Genomic DNA, 23,984 nt, shown 5'->3' with positions numbered 1-23,984 from the left:
ATGGCTAATGCAGTAAGTTAATTTATGCATGCTAAGATCAGTCTTCTCTTATATTGTTGTGATATTTAAGAATGCAAACAGTACATTCCACAAAGTACCACCAGAGATTCAATTTTAAAGGGAAATGATTGCATTTTTATCTTTTTTTTGGGGGGGGTGGGGTATGTTGAGCCAAATAAAAAGCAGATCTCTTTTTTTTTTTCTTTTATTTATTACAAAATATTTTAACAACAGCAAACAACTCTAAGGAAATTTGCAATTCTGCTAATGTGGTATATTGCAACAAAGTGCATCCATTCTGGGTACTATACCCAGCTGTCACATATCTATACACCAAAGAGTAAAATTATGAACACAAGATGTATTTGAAGAAAGGGATGCTGCACATTAGATTTTGGGTTTGGGTTATCAACAATGATTAATATTTTTCTACTTCCTTAAAATGAATATCAGTCAGTTTCAGCTAAAGGAATAAAACTCACAAAGCCTGAAAATTGTTTTCCATTGCAAATAATGCAGGGCTGGTAATGCAATCCTGGCTTCTTCAGTCGGTTTCATCAGCTTTGTGACACAATCAAACACACTGCAAAAAGAAATGCATGCTCATGTACCGTGTTTTTATTTTTTAATTGATTGTGTCTTCAAAGCTGGGTTGAGTCAGTGTGAGAATTGTGTAAAGAGCTCATGAAAGTGATTTTTATCAAGTTTCTTTTTGTATTTGTTATTTTCTCTTCTATTGATAAGAATTTAAAATGATAGGCATACAGGTAAGTGTTCACGAGCCAATTTGCAAATATTCTTAGGAGAAAAAAGAGCAGGTTTTGCTATAGTACAAAGAGCTGGTCCTGCGTATCTTGTTAATATGAGTCAGATAGATTACTCAGAATGATAAATATTTACTTGTGTGTAATCTCACAGGAGTGAGGTTAAATGATGAAAAATGACATTTGACCATCTATTAGTTGTGTACCTTTCCTTTGTCCCCCCTTCCCTCAGAAGACCACTTGTCTGTGGCCATAGCACTGACAAACTTCTGACCTAGAAGTTTCTTTTTGACAATGGCCGATGTGGAGATAAAACAGATTTGGATAGTTAGAGGGAAAATAAAACCAACAAAACAGCCCAGAGGAAGTCAATGCCAATTCATTTTCTTTTCCATGCAGCATCTTAGGCAGCTTTCACCTTGAAGCAAAGCAGCTAAGATGGATCTTTCTAAAACCCATCTACCCAGGTGCTCTCAACTGGACACGGGCAACAAAATTCTTTGCTGCAGGAAATGAATAGAAAGTTTACTTTGCAGAGCCAGAGTAGAAAAGTGCACAACAGAAAATGTATGTTTGAGTGAGAGAGGCAACCAGCTGCTGATGTTTCTCAAAGTCTGGGTTATGACAGGCCATGCGACTGCTGCAACACAGCACATACCACAGAAGCACCTCATGGAGAAAAAAAGTCACCCTCACAAGAACCCGAAGTAAACGTGAAGGAGGATGTGAATAACTGGATCATCACAAAAGGCTGGTAAGGCTGAGCACAGCATAAGTTCACCTATGCATTGCACCTATGTATTACATTTAAGTATTATACACTGGCAATGACAGCTGTTCACTTAGATGAGCAAAACTATTAACCTTATTCGTATTTTGCTGGGGAACCTGGTGGGCACTGGGGGGAGCAGAAGCACCCTCTGAAGGCACCCCACGGCGCTCCCGACAGGCAGGGCCATCTCTCTACGTCTGCCCGGCGCGGGCGGCCCCGGCTTTAAAGCTGTGGGGTGAGAGCCACAGCCAGCCCCGAGAGGGAGACGGGCAGCATCACCCCTCGCGGGCAGCACCTCCCCGCTGCGCGGTGGGAGCGAGAGGGAGGTCTCCTCCTTCTCTCCCTCCCCGCCCCGCTCTCTCCTCCCTCCCTGCCCGCCTGCCTCCGTGCCTGCAGCCGCAGCGCAGGGGCCGGGGAGCGGCGGCGCGGCAGGCACAGCCTCCCGGCGGGCGCAGCCTCCCGGCGGGCGCAGCCTCCCGGCGGGCGCAGCCTCCCGGCGGGCGCAGCCTCCCGGCGGGCGCCCGGCGGAGGCAGCAGGGCGGGCGGGCGTTGGCTGCGCCCGGCCCCGCCGCGCCGCCCGCAGGCTCCGCCCGGCGCTCCCATGGCGCGGCGGCCCGGGGCCAGGTGAGCAGCGCTGCCTGTTGCGCCGAGCGGAGCGGAGCCGAGCCGAGCCGAGCCGAGCCGAGCCGCCGGGGCCGCACGCCGAGAAGTTTTGCGGGAAGGCGCCGCGATGTGAGTTGCGGCGCCCCGCGGATGCACTGGGTGGGGGGCGGCAGCGCCGGGAGGAAACTCGACGGGGAGGCAGCGGGGGGAAGGCGATCGGTGCTGCTGCCTCCGAGGGGCTACCGCCGTGCCGTGCCACCTTGCCCGGCAGCGATGGGCGAGGGCCACCGGCGATGCCCCCTCCCCCAGCCCGTGCTGGCCAACCTCCGGTGTCCGTGAGTCCTGGGGGCTGACGGGGTCGGGATTCCGCCGAGGCAGCGGGAGATGGGGAGGAGGGAATCCAGAAGCAGAGGCTGCGGGAAGAGGGTTGGTACCCTCTCACTTGGGAGCAAACGAGGGATTTGAGACCCGCAGCTCCCGATCCCGTACTGGAGCAACATAGAAAAAGGGGTGGAAAATAAAGCGCCCCTCCCATCCGTGTGTGCTCCCGGGTGCCTGGCCGCTGTCCCCGGCCGGCCGTGTGCGGGAGGGCTGCCGGAGCTCGGTCGCGCTGCTCGGCGTGCGGGCGGCGGCCGGGGCGCCGAGCGGGGCTGCCGGGGAAAGGGGGCGGCGGAGGCGGGGACCGGTGGGAGGACGCCGCGTGTGTTGCCGTAGGATTTTTCCACTTTGAGACCTGCCGGGACCAGTTGCTACGGTTCGGGCGGCGGTGGCCGCGATGCGGGGCGGGGAGGGGAAGAGGGCATCTCCTGCGAACGCGAGCAACAAATGGCAGCGGCGGGCGGCAGGCGGGCTGCAGGGCAGCGGCGGTGCCTGCTGCGCCCAGGTGAGCTGCGACGCCCCCGCCGCCCGGGGAGGCACCGGGCGGGACCGCAGCGGGCGGCGCTGGAGCTGCCCCGGGGGAACCGAGCCGGGGTGCGCGGTGCCCCCGGCCCGGGACAGGAACGGGGGTTCGGGGGTCCGCGGGGCGCTCCGTGCGACCCTGAGCTCCGAGCGGGGCACGGTCGCCACCTCTGAGCCCGAGCAGAAATGTGATCTCTTGCAGCGAGCGGGTACTGGGTACTGTGTGTCTGTGGGAGCCGAGGGCTCTTCTCTCGCCTTTCTGGCAAGCTACTCGTCCAGAATTTCCCTCACCAAAAATTTGGAAAATGCCTCGGATGTGCCAGCGAGAATTCTTCTTTCCTTCTTTGCTTCTGCCTTCAAAAATTAGGAGATTGTAGAGTATCGGTTAGAAAACGCGAAAGCGGTTCAGTCTGCAGGTTATCGTCCAATCTTTCTGATTGTCCCTAGACAGCAGAAATGGTGTAATTACAGAATGAAAACAGCCAAACAACTTGAAAAGCATAAAGAGACCAACCGCCTAAAGAGTCAGGATGAGAACCAGGCAAGCAACATTTAGTGCTCTCCTCAAAGAAGTAATCCTAGAGTTATTTACATAGATATGAAAATGACAGAATAAGCGAAAGCATTTGAGACCATTTGAATTAATTAAAATATAATAGCTATGAGAAAGTGTTACAGATTTAGTAAGGAGAGAAAAATAAGCCTTCTTAAAGCTGAAAACTCTGATTGGCGTAGTCTTTTCTGAATGCCTAATACCTGTCAAAAATTTCCTATGGTAACCTGTCTAATAATTTGTAGGTTTATATTGGAAGGTGTGCGTCACGCCCTACTGAAAGCGGTAGCTTGAAGGCTTTGATATAGAGCACCACAGTGTTCATATGGCTTACCTATTGATATCATTCTTAGTAATTTAATTTAAAAGAGTAGGCTTCTAGTTTGGTTTAAAGGGAAGGAAAATAAGCTGTAGAATGAACTAAATTTGCAAAACCTTTGCTACGTTCAGAGTCTGATTTTCTAGTTTAGTTTCTAAATAGCAAAATTGCTCAGAATTAATTATAACTGTGATTGAGGCAGCCCTTACTTGTGTAAGTTGCCTGGATTTCTCTGGGATTACTTCTACAGGTAATATTCTGATAGCTCAAGATAGCAGGATCAGGCCCATGGTCAGAGTTCCAGCGTGCAGCACCATGTAGGGCTTGTGCCCATGGGTGTTAATGAGACAATTTGGACTTCGCTAAGAGAAGAATGTGAGATTAACTCTAGATCTTCTGCATTTCTTCAAGTATTGCTGCCTGAGTCACTGAACCCTGATCTTGCCTTCCCCTGAGGTTTGCTGTAAAATTTGTGCTGACTTCAGTCCAACCAAAACGAGAGCTTCTCCTGTGTGATTGTAGTTTTCGGTTGCCTTAGGGCGGGTTGAAGCTGCTGAGTGTCTTGGAGATCAGGGCCTGAGTGTATGAGGATTGTACCTGCAACTATCAAGAATCAATGTGTTTTGCCTCAAATGTGAGATTAATTGAAAAAGAAGTATCATTTAATAGTCATATAAGTCTGTGCTCTTCATCCAGTGCTGAGCTAATAAAGTCCATGAGAGCTTTGCCATTTATAAATGAAATAACAAGACTTGAGGGTATGATTTGTCTTTTCCATGTGCTTTATGGATCCGTATTTCAGATCTTTCGGGAGGTAGGAAATTCTTCCTGTTCACACTGAAACAGCATTAGAGTAACTAGAGTAACAGAGCGAGTGCATGATATGTCAGCTCAAGAAATATCCTCTCAGCAGGAGAATGGGAATTTATAAAATTCAGCTGTATTCAGAAGTGCTAACTCAAGTGTCTAAACCCAGAGAAAATGTATTGCTTCATTTCAAAAGCACCTTTAGATGTTCAGTTAAATAATAACCTGCTTCTGAGTCTTGTTTTTAAGGATATTTCCTGTCACTTCACTGGGAGTATTTATGTGAGTAACACAAGGGATACATGGCTCACTGGTAGGAAGATTTTAAACTTTTTAACGAAGTGGATGATTTAAGCAAGAAGGAATATGTGTAGAAATATTTGTTGTTGCCACTTCAGTTAATCAGAAGATGAACTAAGGAAGGTTCTTCCTCTCAGAGTGGAATACTGCATTTGTAATGACTTACAGGATTTGCATGTAACTACTGTCCTTGTCATCTGCATGCCTGGTCTTTGGATCAGCACTCATTAGAGAATGCAAATTAAATTAGTGTTCTGTGGCTAGCAAAATAATACCCCTAATTTCGCTTCATTCAGTAAGCTTTGTTCATAAGCTTAGAGAAAACTCTTGTGAAGCAGTTTAAAAACTTATAATAATGTTAAACAGAACCTTATTTCAAAATGACCGTATTTTGAGCCAAGAATACATTATCTGAGTTCATAGAATATGTTGAATTTACCTTGGCTTGTTTGGCCAAGCATTTTTAACTTAATATTTTACTGAAAGTAACCTCCAGAAAGTGCAGTTTTGATAGAGCACTTCAGTACTGGTACGAATCAAATGCTAATATGTCTACAGAAAGTACAAGCAAAAAGGATATATGAATTTCTCAGCACCTTCAATAAAAGGATTACAGCCTGTGAACACATGGATGAGCAAGGTATATCTTCTGCTCTTAAATCCAATGTGCTATGGGTGAAGTAGCATCAAATTTTGAGATGTTTTGATGAATTTAATCTCTGCTTCTAGTTTCGGTCCAGCTCTTTCCATAAGTAGTTTCTGTGCATCCATCATTCTGGTGCAGTTTGTTAGTCTGGATGTAAAGCAGACTTGTGGGTGCATCCCAGAGGGGAAAAGAGTATGATGTGGTATTGGTTTTACTCACTGCTTCATCAGAGCTCATGGTTCAGATAAATAGTTGCTGTGGAACTCAGTGTGGAGGAGGATGTCTTTAGTTCACAGTGCTTAAAGATGCATGATCCTGCTGCATGGAGATTTCTGTGGGTGACTGGTGCCCGTGTCTGTACTTGCCACCAATGACCTGCACTGCCTACCCCTATAGGCTCATCAGCACCTGTATCCAGCACCGGCTTGCTCTACACACTTAGTTTGGACTTGGAAATGCAAACTCAACACTTGCTGTTAGCAAACAGCAAAGTACCTTTTACTCCTCTCTCTGGATATTTAAATGCTCCATTGAATGCCTTCAGCAAGCACATAATTTTAAAAAGTTATTATTTCTGACTTCCACAATGGACATGGGAACATCCTTTTACCATAAGGATCATCCCTGCTCCTGTGTTCCGTTTTCGATCAGTAAGGAAAAGGCAACAGTTGCTGAATTGAAATGGTGTTTCTTTCTTTGCTGAATTAAAATGGTGTTTCTTTCTCTGGAGGGTATGAACTTTTGTAGGGATGAAAAAAAGAGAGGTAGACAAAAGGGAGCAGATGAAGAAGGCCAGGTGCCCTCGAAACTGGGGAGAAGTGGATGGCAGCAGGGAGAAAGTAGTGGCTGACCTGAGTAGTTTGAGTCTTGAAGTTGAGGTGGTCAGGGCTGTACCATATCCCTCTGGCTCGGCTCCGTGCTGTGCCATGGATTTGTCACGGCCCTGCCGTGGGCCTACGGAAAAAAAGTGTTGGTTGATTTCAGTGGGACTAGAAGCCTTGCTGAGGAATTGAATTTGGCTTTTTGTATCTCAGCTCCACTGATGGAAAGGAGATAAAAAATGCCTCTTGAGGAAATGGAACTGCTAAAAGGCCTTTTCAGAGATACATTGAGCTGGATAATTGGGCATTTTACTTAAACAGAGATGGAAATTAGCACTACAGATCTTGATGTACTTGATTAAGGTTTACCTCTGCTTTTCAACTAGCTAGTGTGTTTTAAATGAATTTGGCACTTCATTAATAGCAGTTTCATAAAGCTGCTAACTTATCCCTTGATAAGAAGAAAAAATTTAACCTCTGCTTGCCAAATAGTGCTATAAAGATATGCTAATAAGAAAAAATGAAAAGTGATAGAAGTGAGTGACAGTACATAAATGGGATGCTACTCTGACTTGGAAGCAGGAAAGCAAATGGAGACTATTTAATTATTTAAGGAGCAATAAATGAAAAGTCCGGTTCTGAAGTGACAGTAAAAGGAGAGACAAACAGAATTTTAAAAGGTCAGGAAAGGGAGACAACGCATAAAGAAAGTAGAAGGTGGACAGGAAGGAACCAGACGGTCAGGAGATGGACTTAAGATTTCTGTGGAGTTTTCAGCTGGAAAATACTACCTTTATATTGTGGTGCTTGCATAACAGCCAGAATTTTACTCAAATTGTGGAAGTTTGGCACACAGTCTTCTCCTGGGGCATCACTTCATGTTCACACTTCATCCTCTGGATACACAACCTCAGTAAATAGGGCATGTGCTTTTGAAGATGGTGTGTCTTAGGTCTCGGGCTTTCTTAAGAGGTTTGGTTTGTGGATATTGTTAGCTTTACTGGTGCTGTCATTTACTTCTGTCAATGTTGCTTTCTCCACCAAACAATAGCATTGGTTTTAAATGAAGTGTTTTTAGCAATTTACCAAAACTGGGTTACACACTTTAGCAACTATACTCGCTAAAGATACGTTGTATGTCAAGATCATGAGTACTCAGCATTTCATTCCAAATGTTTGCGTTGGGAGTTAGTGGGAAAAGCTTGAAAAGCATGGGAAGGCTGTAGATTACAAATGTGTATTGTTTTGGTGGAATTTCCTTAATTCAAAATATTCTTGTAATACTTACAAAGTATACATTTTTATGTGCTTGTGAATAATTTGCATCAAAAGGGTGAAGCCTTTGGATGTGAAAGTAAATCCATGGTGCTTGCCGTTGTAAAGGCATTGTAATTAAAAGAAAAGGAAAAACACTGGGTCAATAATGTTGAGTTCCTGCAAGTACTCCCTCACCTTTAAAGGCAGAGACAAATACTTCTTCCTGGAAGAAGAACTGCAACAAAAATTTTGTATGAAATTGCTTGTTAGGTCAGGTATGGTTAAGCAAGCAATGGTGGTTATGTATCTTAGTGATAAGACTTCATCTTAATCAGCACCGAAACCAAAACAAATTTATGTGACTGGTGTTTTAATTCTTGACTTTTCAACCTGTTTCTGTTCTGTGTTGGGAAATGAAAATAGGCACAATCTCTTTAAACTTCCATTTCAACTATTTTTATTTTTAATTCTTCACATTGCAGTGTTTGTATATTGTTTTCAATACACTCTTTTCTTAAAAAAACCAAACGAGAACAAAAGAAAAAAAAAAGAAAAAAAAAGAAAAAGCAAAAGCTCCAGAAAACCATTTCTTACACTTTTAAAAACACTTCTATAACGCTTTTTTTTTTTTTCACTCTGAATATTTATATGGAGATGTTGATGTCCTGTTATACTTACCTCCAACTAGGCAAAAAAACTTGGTATTTGTCAGGAACAAGAATTGCAGAATCAGTATGTGCAAATATAGGAGTTGCAGAGGAGGGAAGGTCCTCAACAGCAGCAGACTGATTGTTCACAAGGCTGGAAATTGGTAAATCCAGGGGTCAGTCTTTATAGTGAATCTTGCTGGAGCTGGGTTTGGTTTTGTTGGGTTTTTTTTCCTAGATGTACTGCAAATGGTCTTTAAAATTTATTTTGAGTCTTACATTTTATTAAATGTAATTATTGTTATAAATGTCAGAAGAGTGACCCTTAGTTCTTTTCTCCTAAAATGAAGTTAACAGGCTAATTCTGCTATTGCAACATTCAGACAGTGTTTCTAAACGTCCTTTTTGCCCTTGTTTTCAGCTTTGTTGACACTAAGTCATTGAGATGAGAATTGGTGACTTTTAAACAGTCTATTTTTAACAAAGTTTGTAATAGAGTATTACTGTTCATGAGTGTGTGTCAGTCCCAGTCTGCACAAGCACTAAAAGGGAAGGCATGTATCAGAGGAGATCTGCTTCTAAGTCATTTTCAACTTTGTTGTTCTCTGGGCGTGTCTGGTCCTGTTCTCTAGGTGGGAGTACCAATTTTTACTCTGCTGCTGCAAGGACATCTCCTCTTTTTCAAAGCTGAGATTCCAAACTGAAACCTTTTTCAAAGGAATGGTCTATATTGTGTTATAAAACGAGATATAAGTGGGAAATTCTGGTTTCTAGGATCTTCTAACTTAAAGTGAAATAACTCCTCAAACTTCAGATCACAATATTTTTCAGACCTTTAGTTGTCCCTTCTAACATACTGCATATAGTCAAAGCACACAATTCATATAGAATATAAACCTCTCAGCTTAGACTGAAAAGCAGCACATGGATGATGGCATGCAATCCAGGAAATCGTTTCTTTTCCTGTATGTTTTGAAGCTGCAGAGCTGACATGTCATGTCCCTGTACACTGCATGTGCGATCCCTTCCTGGCTATAAGCAAGACCGTTGTCATTGAAAGGTTATTAATTTCTGTTCAGAAAATGTATTGGTCGTTTTCTCTTTCCAGAGTCTTTCACAGGTTTTTGCCCTTTGACAGCAAACATTTTATCTGTATTCTGCTCATCACTTTCATCAATTACTTGGTATGCTTATTGGCATCTCTGATGCATAGTGGGTGTTAGGAATAATTTCTTGATGGAAAGGGTTATCAAGAGTTGGAACAGGTATTTGAGTCACCATCCTTGTAGGTGTTTGGAAGATGTATAGCTAAGGCACTTAGGGACATGGTTTAGTGGTGGACTTGGCAGTGCTGAGTTAACAGTTGGACTCAAAGATCTTTTCTAGCCTAAATGATTCTGCGATTCTATAAATACTTATTTTGCTAGAGTAGGACTTGACAGGATTTAAACATGCAAGAAACCTAAATCTTTGGCTCAGGAAACAATCCTGATGGATACAAATGGTATTTCAATACATTTCGATCCAAAAATGTTTCTTGCAAAGCGACAGGACTGTTCTTCTTGCCAGTCATGGCAGGTGCTCCATCTGTACAAATACCACCTAATTTGAACGAGTCAAGCTTAACATTTGGGGGTTTTTTCCCACTATCTGCCACATCTTCAACAATTTTTTTTCTCTATTCTTTAAACAAGTGTGAGGCAGCAGTGTGGAATGAAATGGACAGAGGCCAACCAATTACTTAATTATAGTAGATTTTTTTTTAACACATTGAAAATCAACAGTCAGTCGTGCAATGTCAGTAGCACTGCACCTTCCCTTGGTTGTGAGCAAAAAAGAAAAAAATGGCATGAATCTTAAAAATTGAAATGCATGGTGTTGTATTGTCTAATGCCATCTCAGCCCTTCCCATTGTCATGCTGTGTGAACAACTATGTGCTGTGTGCTGTTCTTTCAGTCTGGTTTGTGCAGCAATAATTGATGTACCCTCTTGTATTCAGGCTTTGTTGTCTGAGAACAGCCCTTTCTCACAAGCTTGCCATAAGGGATATTTGCTATTATACCTTTGTCACTGATGGCAGCTCACGGGTGTGTATTTATTTTTTCCATGTAAAAGCCTGTCACGCTAGGGATCTTTCTTGAGGTGAAATCTGACTATGGGTCAGATGTAATAAAATATATTTTACATTACTTTCAGGATTATTTTGTATAAAAGTACCATTCCAGTCTGGACTTTCCATATGACTATATCACCACAAACATAGTTCTACAGACCCTGTCCGTTCTCCAAAGAGCTTTCCTGAGAGAAACAATCTCTATGCAGTGTCAGCTCCATGCACTGTCATCTTAGTGGCTTTTTTTTTTCCACTGTGGCATGCATGACTTGGCAGGTAATGCTTTGATGATAAGTAAATGGATTTAAAAAGCTTGTGGACATTTGAATTGACTGGGAAATCATTAGAAAAACAAGGTGAGTGAGGTTGCACAGGTCCTTTATTTTCCCCTTGCTGTGGGGTTGCAGAGAAGGTGCTCTGTGGGGTCCCAAAAGGAGTCTTGTTGACTGGAGTTAGTGTGTCTTGTTTCATTGAAGCAATATTTAATCAGTGAGCTAAGACTGCTAGTTTTAAATTCTGATTCTTGAAGTTGTTGAGTGCAGCTTTGAATACCGAGTAAGTGCTTTGGCATTTGCAAAGGGACACTAAAATATTATCAGGCTTGCAGTACAGTTCTTCATTAGTGTAAAGCATTGGTGGGCTAGGGGCTGATTCTGTGACCTCATGTATTTTTCCATTCACCTGGCTGCTCCAAGTAGCCTCCTCCATTTCCTATGCATCCACAGTTTTCCTCAAATTATTTTTTTAAAGGTATATTGTTGCCTTTCTTCTAAGAATGTGTAAGGCTAGGAGTTTGACTGTTGAATTTAAACAATATTGGCATTTTTGTAAATTTATGTGTGATGTGATGTGTGTATGAGGAGCTAATGTGACTTTAAAAGCATTTGATCTCAGCCTTTCTGACATTGTTTCTGCATTTTGGACCTTTTACCTGCATTTTACTTGCAGGTAAGGGGCAGTGACAGGGTAACATTTTAATGACTCTTAATACCACAGCTGACAGAGAAAGATAGAGTTTTTAAGGATCAGCTATCAGCAAAGTGCACTTCAGTATCTCCATCCAGAAAAAAAACCCAAACATGTTTGTTTTTAATTACAGATACTGAGCTTGTGGTCAGTTGGTGCAGAGGTAGCCTGACTGCAGAGATGGAAAGTTTGTGATAGCGAAAAACTGAAGTTGGTGGGAGGTGGGCTTCTTGCTAATGTTGATATTACTCAGATTCACTGTTTTCACTCATACACCTGACTGTTCTTGGACTTACCTAGCAGCATTTGGCATGGAAGTGTTGCTCCTGGAAACACTCTTAATCTGTGAAATTAGCCATAAACTTTGACCCTTTTCTGGTATAACTTGGACTACATGGTTTTATTTGACAACTTAATAGTTGTACCTAAGCTGCCTCTAAAAATATTTTACACTTGAACTTTATTAGTTTTGAATATATTACTTTTTCAAATGAATTTTTATCATTCCTACTAAATAAAGAATGAACCTGGAAAAAGGAAATTAAAAACAAGTGATCTGTATCTTCACTTACAAAACAAATGCAATATATAAATAATTACATTCTTTTCAGCATTTTCACACCAGCATGGGAAAAAAGAAAGAGCCCGTCTGTGTAAACCTTCTGAAACCTGTTTCCTGTGCCATTGCCTGTACTCTCCTAGAGAGAAACACTGTATTACTCAGGTGCCATAATGAGAATGTCACTATTTTTAATGGTTGTGGCAACAAGCAAAGAAAACACTGGGCTTAGTGCCAGGTGCCCCGCACTGGGTCACAGTGCCAGTCCTGCAGGACAGGGGCATTTGCAGGCTCCCTGTGAACCTCCTCACCGCAAGGACAGGGTGCGCCAGTGGCCACATCAGACCACAGCTTTGGGGTGCACCTCTGTCCTTCAGGGCTCTTGGCTCCTTATGCTGTGTTGTAGTTCCCCATAATGGTGAAAGACTTTAATTTTTCATTAGGGATTTGACCCTTGATTCATTTGAAGGGTGAACTTGATTTCCTTGCTTCTACAGAAAAAAAACAAAATAAAACAAAACAAACAACAACCAGAACAAAAACACTGGCCACTGTCAGTACTACTTCATCAGGTGGTGGGGTTGGTGTTCTTCAGCTTGGGTTTGCATGTCAGGATTTAGGGAAAATGGAATGAGAGGGAAGTGCTGTCTATAAAGAGCTGGCAGGGATGTACGAGATGAAATACCCATGTAAGGAGGCTCACCTGAAGAGATGAAGGGCAGGGTAATCAGCACCTGCAGAAAGATTTCCTTTAAGGTTTGTACTTGTGGTGAGAGGTAAAAGATAAAACACGCCGCTAATACTACACAATGTCCTTGCTAAGCCTGCAGCTGCTTTCATGGCAGCCCCAAGGAGGCATTTTGACAGGTCCTGAGAAAACAAGTGTTTTGGACATCCATAGGTCACGGGGATTTGTCAAGGCTGAGACATGAACACTGGTGCAAAGGCCAAGTCACGGAGCTCCTAATGCATCCAGGGAGGCATCTCAGGGAGGAGCTCAGTCTCTGGGCTCACAGCTGTCAGCAGTTGATGGGTGTCCCTTAAAAGTTTGCTCAAGAGCTGAGCTTTTCTATAAAAGCAGAATTTCTTTATAGGTTGGTGGCTGGTCCAGGGTGAAAAAGGAATGATGGCAAGTTTTCAGTACCTGCTGCTGCCAGATTCAGTTATGCTTACTGCACTCTGAAGTACCAGTTTGACTGTTAACATGAATATTGTCAGTGTAAGTAGATGGTGTTTTTAATTGCTGTTCTTTTCATAAGCCTTCAAGGCTGTGATTGAGGACTGCAGGAGGGCTTTTCCAAAACCTTACTGAGCAAAAGGGCTCAGTTTCTTTTTCTTAGTGAGTGGCATGGTGTAGGGGTGAAATGGGTAGATGGGATTTCAGTGTTCTCAGTGGGTGAAAGGGAGGCCCCATGTGACTTTTGCAGTATGGATTTGCAATATTTTCTAACTTGCCAGGCATTTCTCCTTTGTTTTGTTTTGCTTCCCCAGTAGTTTTAAAACCTTGTTCTAATTTTCCTCTGAACCAAAGTGATGTTTGAAGAACAAAGTCCATGAAAGATGTTGGTACAACAAAGAAAAAAATTTCTAGAAGAGGCTTAGGAGGTCTGAAATGGGAGATGAATAGGTCTTTTCCTTTCTCAGGGAAAAATGGTCCTTGTAAATAAGAAGGTGAAGTGTTCTCAGGTGACAGAAGAGTCTTCAAAATGCTTAAGCAAGTACACAATCTCTGTGTTTTCCAATGAAGAGGGAAAGATGTTTTATTATAACATAGACCTGTAATAAGTTAATAAAAAGTAAATTTCATGTAATGTTCCTTGAAGGTATATTGATGCTAATGAGAATCTTTACAGTCCCTAAACTATATAGAGCTTTCTTTTATCCTGCTGTCTTCCCTTTCCACTGGTGCTACTCTCAGAAAACACTGTTTACTCCTCTCTTTGAGGTGTCAGCTACACAGGACCCTTCCAAGGCACCAACTTGACCCCTAATGTGGGCTAAGGGTTGCATGAAACAGGGCAGCAAAAGTCTTTCAGTGCAGGTGTCTGGAGCTGGCCTTCCTCTGCCCTTCCTGGAGCTGATGGCTGGATCTGCTGGGGAAGATGCTGGACTTTTTGAGGAGAGGAAATCATGGGAATGTGCCTGCGTTCAGACCTGAGACTGGGGTTGTACAGAGGTTGTGATTAGATTGGTATTTAGTTTGGAAACATCAGTATTGTGGATTTATTTTTCTTTTTTTTTTGCTTGAGAATCACTCGTATTTAAAGATTTCAGGTAAACCTGCGTCTGAGCTTGGTGGAATTTCTTTGATTTATGTGGGTGTAAGGCATAATAGATTTATGTCCATAATGTGCATGCTGTCTCATTTTTTTACAGATTTATGCAAAATCATAATGAAAACACCTTGAGAATGGATGTTATTTGTACTGATTTGAACACAGGATATTTCCAGATGGAAAATGAGGTATTGTTCCTAACTTGCAATATAAAAATACTTGAAATAACTGTTTCTGGGGCTTTAGTAGTATCTATTGAATTCATATCTACCCTTGTCATCTGACAGGCTACTAAAACAAGATTCTGTTCAAAATTATAGAAATGACAGTCATACAATGCATTTCATTTCTGCTGAGCCCTGTTAGTAGTTAGTCTGTGGAGATTTGGATCTTGCTTCAGTCATTCAAGGGCAGTCCTTTGGAAGGAATTTGCAGAATATGTAATTGTGCCTGTAAATCCCTCACTCCCCCCTGCAAATAGGGCAGAATTTCTGTTGCAGCCCTACTGTGCTGAGGAAGCATCATTTTTCCTCTTTTTTGGTATTTTTCCCTCCTTTTTTAAAGCCCAGCAGTTGTGGTGAATTCCCTCTGCCGTTGTCCATGCTTTCCTTCCTCTGCGGTGTTGCTACGTAGAATTGCTTCTGTGTTCTGTCAGTGTTTGACCCCTTCCAGCTGGCAGTGAATCGAAGAAATCATATGTATGGATACCCAAACTCTGCCCTTAGCTACACTTGTGAAAACCTGTGGCATTATACGGTTGGCTTGGAAAGGCTTAAGAAATCCCACGAGATCCACTCCGCTGAAAGTCGCTCTGTAAATGCTAGACAGGGCTGTTGTTTTTGTTCTAGTACATTTTACTTTAAAGCTGCACCTGAGCTGCAGTCGATGATACTGTTTCATAACACTGAAAAAGAGGGATGGATTTGGAGTATGAGATGTGCTGTGCTGTCAGTGGAGTTTGTCACTGAAGCTGTCACGGCTGGGCGCCACAGCAGTGTCTGTGCTGCGAGGAGGGTGTGCATCAGTGGGCTTCTGGTTCCTGGCAGCGTTCAAGCCACTGGTCACCATGCAACCATCCTCCTCAACAGCCTGATCTCCTTTGGGAAAGAACCAGGGCCATCTGCTAGCAGGGTTGGTAGCAGTGGTGCCCAGCACCCTGGGGCATCTTGGTGGACCTTGCACAAGAGTGAGTCCCCGGCAGCAGAGGATGTTTCTTCAGGGCCAAGAAAACTGTGTTTGGGTCTGACACGTTCCTAGCATCATCCAGTATGGAGGAAGCACAGGGCTGAGGAGCCCCTTTGGTCTTCAGGCTCTGGAGAAGCTCCGGGGACTCTCCCGTGGTGTATTTGAGTGCCCTGTGACTGTGAAACAGTGTAAAGGAGATGTATGTTGCTGTATGGATGGGCCCATATGACCCTTTTGCTTCATATTTAGTGCAGAACCACGGGAAATGTTCAGGCAGATACTCTACTGGCAAGCATCTTTGACTCTTGCTGATCTCCACCAGTGTAGAGGATACTTCACGCAGCTGGTCCACAAATAACTAAAGAGCTTGAATAGTTGTATAATTCTTCTTTTTAAAATGTGTTGCGGTGGTAGACCTGAACAGATTGAAGTTGCAGTCAAAAAAGCCCTGTCCTGAGTAATTTACTTTAATTCTTGCTTTCTGTGTCTTGGGATCCTATGGAGACAAGGAAACAAATGATGAGACGTGAGGAAGGTAAGCAGAATATACAATGACAGGTATTATACACACCTCCAGCACTGTCATTGGGTATTTTTATCTACTTCTACATTTTGGAAAATTTTCAAAAAGAAGAGCTCTATGTATTTTTTTCCAGACTGAATGGAAATTTTGCCATTGGTTAATACAGAAAGGAGGTCGGAAATATCAGAATTACATGTGAATTATTTATGTATCCAAATTGCTGTTGTGAATGGAGGAACAAGGATCTTAAATGCCGTTAATTACTGTGGATTTTATTTCATTTACTATGGTTGTAGCTGCAGGCCATGTAGCTTCTAGAGGTGACCTGGGTGCCATGCAGTTTAAGGGCACTTCTGGAAGGGAGGAATGTGCAAAGCGTTCATTGCTGCGTAATCAGGTGACATCTGGATGTTTTGTCATGTTAGCAGAGAAAAGTGTTGTTTTCCCTCTAAGTCCTGAAGAATTAACAGTTTTTTATATTTCTTCCAGATATATGTCTGGAACAGAAAAATAATAGAAAAAAGTTACAGTTCTGTAGTATGGCATCTTCACATTTTTTATTCTGTGCTTCCTATATTCAGGGGATTTCCTAGCAAGAACAGAAACATCTGCAGTAGCAGCTCCTATTTATGTTAATCTTTTCCAATCAGCATGCAGCCTGAAATAATTACAATAAATGCACTGTCTGCTCCAAACACTCACAACTTCCATTTATTTCAGGCTTCTTTGCTTCGTGAGTCTGAGAACATAATCCTTCATTCTGCTCTGCTTCATCTCCTTCGCTTGAATTTATCCAACAGTATCTTTTGTGAGCTTCATTAACAATGGTCATGCCATGATAAGTTACATAAATTGAGAAGTTTCTAATTAAGTAATTTAACAAAACAGCCTCACAAAGCATAATAAATTTAATTAGGTAACATTTTCCTGTAATAAGTTTGTACACGAGGTGTGTAATGAAATAGGCCTGAGTAAAATCTGTAATCTCAGGGTTTTTAGATTTCATAGCGGCAGAAATAGTTTATTTTTAAAAAAGGTATTTTTAAAAGATCATGTGCTAAACATACCTTGTCGTGCAAAGGATTATGCAAACTTGGCAGGAAAACAATAGTTACTGACAAAGACATGACTAAGAGTATGTTTGAACAGAAGAAGATACAACTTCCAGTCTTTCCCCCTCTGCTTCTGCCAGAGCTGCTTCCCAAGTCAGGGTCATTTTCTCCAACTTGGCAGTGGTGGCTCTGTTTGGGTTTCTTGTTTTTTTTCCCGGTTCTGGGCAGAATTGATGGGTGGTTTTGGTCAAATCGGCTAATGTATGTGGTATAAAGATTCAGAGCAGAGTCTCCTTGCTGGTGCTGTGTGCCTTTAGCTGGGCTGCTTGCCCAGGTGTGTGGGAAGGAAAAGTAAGATCAGCCTTGGCTCATGTGTGGAGTGCTGTGGAGTGACTTCTCAGGTGTCCTCTGCATCTAACAGCATCTGTCTTCGCTTTTTCTTTTCTGAACTTGCATCCAAAAATATTAAGATTGTTATCCCCAGCCTCCCACCCTCTTACACAGCCCAGCCAGGCTGCTTTCACTTGGGCAATGCTCCCATCTAAGGAATTTGGTTCAAAAATAAGAACTTTGCTTTTCCTTTATGTTCAGGACAGCTTCGTGACAGTAAATGGCTCTCTGATTTTTTGATGGTGAGACCATGAAGCAATTAAACAAAAAACAGTGGGATAGGACACAGAAAGGAAATCTTTAAATCATGAATATTGGTTTGCATTTTTCCCACACTCTGTGCAGTCATAGAGAGTGGTGCAAAGGGAGTATGCTGGTACATTGCATTTACTGTTTTGGTTTGGTGATGCATAAAGTCAGAGTAAGGCTTTGTAATAGTCTTTCACAAGTGCAAATGAGTGTGTATCGAAGGCTGTGAAAATAGTATTTATTATCTCTGTGAAGTATCCTTTTTATATTTTAATTTAGGGCTGATTTAGAGAGATGAGTTTGATGTCAGCAACATCAGTTTACAGTTTGGGGTGGATCTCTGGTTTTTGGAGCCTACGCACATTTTTACCATCAAACTCTGAAACTGAGGAATGGCACTTTTGGACATTCTGTGAAAAATACATAGCACTATGTCATCTGATTTGTCCGTGCATATAATTATTGTGCTATCTGCAAGAGATATGTAGTATTTAATCAGGTGAGTGAGGTATGATGTGAAGATGGAGCAGCAGCTTACCTGAGCTGGTGTGTAGCTCCTAACCAGAAAGGTTACAAAGTTGTGAGCAGGTGGATCTCTTACAGTTTTCTGATTCACAGACTACAGTTAAGTGTCCACCAGAAGACATTATCAAGCATTTCAGTGTTCCTATATAACCTATCTCTCTCTGTTCCTGCCTTTTTACAATCAAGAATGAAGCAGCTGTAATTCTAGAGAAGGTAGGAGGGAATAAAGTTTATGTAGCAGAAGCACATCTATTTTACAGAAAATGTTCCACTTAAATTTTAGGGTTCTACCTGAACAGTTTGAACAGTTGCCAGACAGCACTCCTAGGCTTGTAGGGTATTGCACAGAAATCACGACTGTACTCCTTTGCAGAATTAACTTGTAGCACACATGGTGGTCTGGTGGTAAAGAGGGACACACAGGTCTGGAAAGCAAAACAAAATGAAAGGAAAGAGTTAATAGGAACAAAAAGTAGGGGGGGAAATTAATGCACAGAAGCAGAGGGAGGAAATTAGTGAAGGAAATATAGGAATTAAAATACAAAGTGTTGGCTGAGGAAAGCAGCTCACTAGCAGTCCCTCACTAGGGTGAGAACACTGTATGTTCAGGAGAAGATTCGAGCAGACCTTCTCCGGAGGTTTGTGAATCTTCCAGGTGAAGGACCTTGGGATGATCAGGAAGGCACTTGGCCTCCTAAAGTGTTACAAGTTAGGGTACAAGCAGTACAAGGTAGCTGAGGCAGAGGAATTTTCTAATAGTATCTGGAAAAGAAGATATTAGAAATTAATGTCTAGATGACAGGAGTATGTCAAATTAATGCATGATGTATTTTTGGAATTATACAATGTGTCATAAGCCAGTTTTGTTCCAGGGGAAATGTGACATCTTCTCCCTTGTGAGGGAGGTTTCCAAAGGGCTGAAAAGCAAAGAAAATGGGAAGCAAAAAGTGAAGTTGTCAGGTGGAGAAGAAAAGCATCGCCTGTGCTATTTAAATTGTATAAATTGGTGTGGATGTATCCTGCTCCTCAACCCCTTCTGATAGCACTGTGTGGTTCATCTGCTACACCTGTTTTCCATTTTCAGTCTGTTTCAGGACAGTAAATTTTACCTTGACCTGTGAAGCCAGTCATATCCTTTTACATAGCAGTGGCTCCCCAGGAAGCAGAAACATAAATCTGTGCTGTTGCAGTGAAATACATGCTGTGCCTCTCAGCAGATCTGTTTTTTAATTCACAAGAATGTCTGCAAGAGGATTTTGCTGGGCTGCTGAAGACATTTGAGCTGCAGTTTTACATACTGTATTCTTGTTTCTTCTGCTTTCAGCATCTGGACTGTTTAGAAAGGAAATGTAGAGTTAATATCTGCACTCTGATGTGGTCTTCCTTTTCAGAAAAAATCTGTTTCTGGAATTCATGTTGGGAAAGAGAAGCTATCCTTTCCAAGACTTTCAGTATAGGTATGAAAATGTTCAAAGAGCTGACAGTTAGTAATTATTATTCATTGGTGCTACTTTGCTTCTAGTACAGTGAACATATTTTTGAAGTAGAATTAAATCCAAGTCTCTACAGGGGCTGTTGGTATTTTGCTAATGCTAAATTAAAGCGTGCCATGTGCTGTGCACTAGAGGTGGTCAGTGGTGGCTTGACAGAACTTAATTGTGTGTGTGTGGCAGGGGTGCTCTGAGTCACTATGTGGTAGGTGTGATGCAGCCTCAGTCTGGTGGGAAGTCAGTCTCTCACAGCCCCTTGTGTTTTCATGAACAGGAAGGAGACATTCCCAATCTGCTTTCCATCCTGCCTGCAGGTTAGGCAGTCCAGTTCCTGGAGTGGTTATCCTCTATAGCCAATTCTTGTTCCTTCTGGTCTTCACTTTTCCCACTGCTTTTGCAACTCCCAAGCTGTAAATACTTAAAATGGGAAATCAGCTAATTAGAAGCCATAATTAATAAATATTAATATAAGCTAATTAGAAGCCATAAATAAAGATGGACAGTGAGCTTCCTTAAAAAATCAGTAGGTGAAGAAGCAGGTCCAGATTGGTGAAGAAGGGATGCAGTCTTTATAATTTTCAAAATTATCTTCCTATTAAGCTGTTCAATCATGTGTTTGGAGGTATTAATATAAAAATTTGGTAGTATTCCGTCTTTGGGACTTGCTAGTATATGTTGGAAGTTCTTAAATGGCACTGCCCTGTTTTGAGCACTCATCCTCTTAATACATTTTTGGTATTACATTTCTTGATGAGGTCCTCACCCTTCTCAGCCAGACACTTGGAGGGTGTTCACCCTGCCCAGATGACACAGTCAGTGCACGGGATGTTGCAGCGTGGCTGGGCTGAAGTGTTAGCAGGGAACCACCACAGTTTAAACTTGTGAATGGTGCCCCTGAGCCAGCAGAGTCAGCGTGTGGGGAAGTTTCCTGAAGAGCTGAACTGAAGGCTTTACCCCCAGGCTCTCCTTCTTCCCACTCTCCTTCTCTCAGAGAGGGCTAAACTATCTCAGGCAGTCGTGCACTGGATGTGGATAAGGTTCCCTGGAGGTGCTAAATACGATCTCTGTCGCATGCAGTAACTAAAGGGAAATTAATGGGATGCAGTGCTCAGTGGGGCACAGGTGTAGGTGAAGGACTGGGGGAAAATCCCCCTGATGTGTACTGCACCCACAGTGATCCTCTGTGCTGCCTTGGAGCTGGGAAGGAGAAGGAGCTGTGGCTGCAGCTCACTGCGGGTGCTGTGGCCGCTTAAATTAGACAGAGCACAAGAGTTCAGGAGGAGAGCAAAACATCTGAAGATTCATAGGGCTAGCATGATATTTGGGAACTGCTGTGTGGAATGGTGGCATTTTGTTAATTTATTTTGTAATCTGTGATGACAGTAAGCTGAATATTGAACAGCTTAAATCTAAGCAACTGTCATTTCATGCTTTGGTGAAGAGGGAGTGGGTGAGTGAGATAGTAGGGGTAAATTGTTAATAGGAGTGAAACCAATATGTGCAGCTTTCTCTGAACCTGCCCACCTCTTTCTTTTTTTTTGTGTAATACTGGGCAGCTTGGGCTGTGCTTTCTCAGCTTACCATCACTAATCAGGCCATAGATCTCTGGGGACGTGCTTTGCTCTCAGTTGCTCTGGTAGAAATCTAAACTTATTACCTAGGTTACTTGCATATAGACTAGCAAAACCACATAAACAGATTTTAGCCTTTTTTGTCTGTGTGGTTCATACTCTCATTTTTTGAGAGTGCTGTGTTTAGTCAAAGAAGAAACCACTTGTACTCAAAATGAGAGAGCATTTGCACAATTGCCTTTTTTTTTCTTCTTCATAGAAAATTGTACTGCTTTAAGTAAAATTAAAACTCAGAGTTCACTGGAAATTAATTAAAATTGTTTACTTTGTTTAAAAATTACATCTTCCTAGTCCATATCTTTATGCCTGCCTGTAAGACCATAGGACACAAACTTGACCAACTTAGTTACAGAAGTGCATGCTGCTGTAATTGAATTTCTTCAGCTGTTTCAAGTATCTTTCAGGGAGACTTTTTCCACTTCCTTGAATTCCATAGAGTTTTCCTTTTAAGTATCCCACTGATGACCCTATATATGCTTTTAAATGCTGTGTTAAGTAGGTCTGTTTATGGGTTGCCATTCTAGACATCTCTGTCCACAGATATAATTTAGAACTGGTGTTTCATTCATTACTATGCTTACCTTGGTCTGAATCTTAAGATTCTGTCTATTGCTTAACTTTCAGATTGATGACTCATTCCTTTTCTCCATGGGACTGCTGCATGTGATCTTATCCCACTCTGAGATGAGCTTTGGGAGTGAGCTAACAAGAAATGTTTACAGAATTCAGCATAAATCACAATTCCACAGAGAAAGTTATGGGAAAAAATGGTTTCCTATAGCTTGGAGATGAATCTATACCTAAGGTACTCCACGTTTTCTTCCAGGTAGCAAGTGACAGGACCAGAGAAGATGGCCTCATTGCACCAGGGGAGGTTTAGACTGGATATTAGGAAAATGTTCTTCACTGAAGTGGTGTTCCAGGCATTGGAACAGGCTGCCAGGGAAGTGGTGGAGTCGCCATCCCTGGAAGTGTTCAAAGGGTGTGTGGACATGGCACTTGGGGACATGCTTTAGCGATGGACATGGATGTGGCCAGGCTAATGGTTGGACTTGATGATCTTAGAGGTCTTTTCCAACTTCAATGATTCTGTGATTTTAAACCATTTTAATCATTTATCTGTTTCATACGACTCCTTTAAGTCTCAGTATACTCAAGAAGATGCTCTCTGCCTCTTTCTAACCTTCATGAGAAGGTGTGCAGAAGCAGATTGATGCTTCCATTCAGGAATGGGATGTAGCAAAACCACCTGTGGGAATCCATGTGAAAAAAAGAATCTTAGTGGGATGTCCATTGTATTTGCAGGAGTTTTCCTTAGAAGAGCAGTTCCCTGCGTGCCATGTCCCTGCATGACTTAGCAGCATCCTGTAGGTGTGAATGCCTGTCTCTGCAGAGCAGGATATGCAAAAGATGAGATGGGTGGTGGAGGTAGACATGGTGACTAACTCTTTATTCCTGGAAGTGCACCCTCCGTGTGGAGGACGGCATTAAGTATGTCCCAGATAGGCTTCTCACACTGCGTCATTGCTGGGGACTAAGTCATTTTCCCCAAGGATTCTGTACTTGGCAGAAAGCTCTGCAGGAAGTGGTAGTGTGCCTCCAGATTGAAACATACCAGGACTTGCATAATAAGTTTATTCTTTATTATCCACCTCTTTTCATTTTTTTTTTTCTTTTCTGTGGCATGGGCTTCAGATTCTGCACATGATGATTTTGCCCCTGCTGCAATCTGGTCCTACCACATGGTGAAGGAAGGATGCTCAGAATTGAATTATTTCATATCCCAGAATCTGACGGTTTTACATTGCCATTTCTCTTTGTTTTCTTCCTAGTGTCTCTTCTGGTATTTTTTATTTTATTTTTTAAAGATCAAACATTAAGGTTAGTGATTGTTACCACAAAACTTGTTGTTCTTGTTTCCAGCTAAAAGGTATTTCGTGAACTGCAACTGAAAGAATTATCAGGGTGTAATTTTTCCTTTTTGGGGAGGCGGGGATAATTTGCTTACATCAATCCTTCTGCTTTGCTAGGTCTGTGAAGAACACAAGGCTTCATTTTTCTAGGTGATTCTACCTTGTTCATGCTGATTTTGAATGATAAGGGGAAATTTGTGATAAAGACTCACCATGAAATTTGAGGAGTGAGTACCTTTATGCTCAGAGTAAATAAATAATCTCGTTCTGTATTTAGGTGCAAATCTCAGCCAGCCCTCTTGCTGATGGTGTCCTTTAGAACTAACCTGGGTTATTGTATGTGTAGAGTGCAAACTGAAATGATACCAGGCAGTGTTTTTGTGGTTATCTGTTTGTAAGGGGTGTCACAGTAGCTAAAGGGAGCATAGAGTTTACACTTGTCCTGTTCAGCTTGTCTTCCAAATGCTGTGTTCCTACCCCTTTGCTGCCAGCCACCTGGGACCTGTTCTCACCTGTTAAATGTTTCTTGTGGCCATTAGAGGGTCTGCATGCTCACAGTCTGCAAGTTCTTTCTTCAGCCTGGCTGCCAAAACCACGTTTGCACAAGTTAGTAGCTAGGTGGTAAGGGTCAAAACTGGGATTTCTCTAAAGTCTGTGTATTAGGTTCCTTCAGAGCACAGGAAAAACACGAAAGAGGAGTGTGGACTAATTCTGTTTAACAG

At 42.4% G+C, this 23,984-nt stretch overlaps 1 protein-coding gene across 3 annotated transcripts in view; it reads left to right on the top strand.

The window, feature by feature from the left end:
- Nucleotides 1-2,132: 2,132 nt before the first annotated feature.
- Nucleotides 2,133-23,984, top strand: part of LRRC3B (leucine rich repeat containing 3B) — a 45,055-nt gene continuing 23,203 nt past the window's right edge. Inside the window, exons 1-2 of one of the 3 annotated variants that reach the window (XM_086851105.1) lie at nucleotides 2,143-2,268; nucleotides 14,405-14,492. The gene's annotated coding sequence lies outside the window, so the exon portion shown is untranslated. Of the gene's footprint in view, nucleotides 2,269-13,103; nucleotides 13,248-14,404; nucleotides 14,493-23,984 lie in introns of those variants that run through there. The other 2 variants (XM_086851111.1, XM_086851096.1) reach the window with 2 other exon arrangements.

The sequence above is a fragment of the Cyanistes caeruleus genome, chromosome 1, assembly GCF_971803275.1.
Source record: "Cyanistes caeruleus chromosome 1, bCyaCae1.hap1.1, whole genome shotgun sequence".
Classification (NCBI taxonomy): domain Eukaryota; kingdom Metazoa; phylum Chordata; class Aves; order Passeriformes; family Paridae; genus Cyanistes; species Cyanistes caeruleus.
Note: the sequence above shows the minus strand (reverse complement) of the source record. Positions and strands in the feature narration are given on the sequence as shown.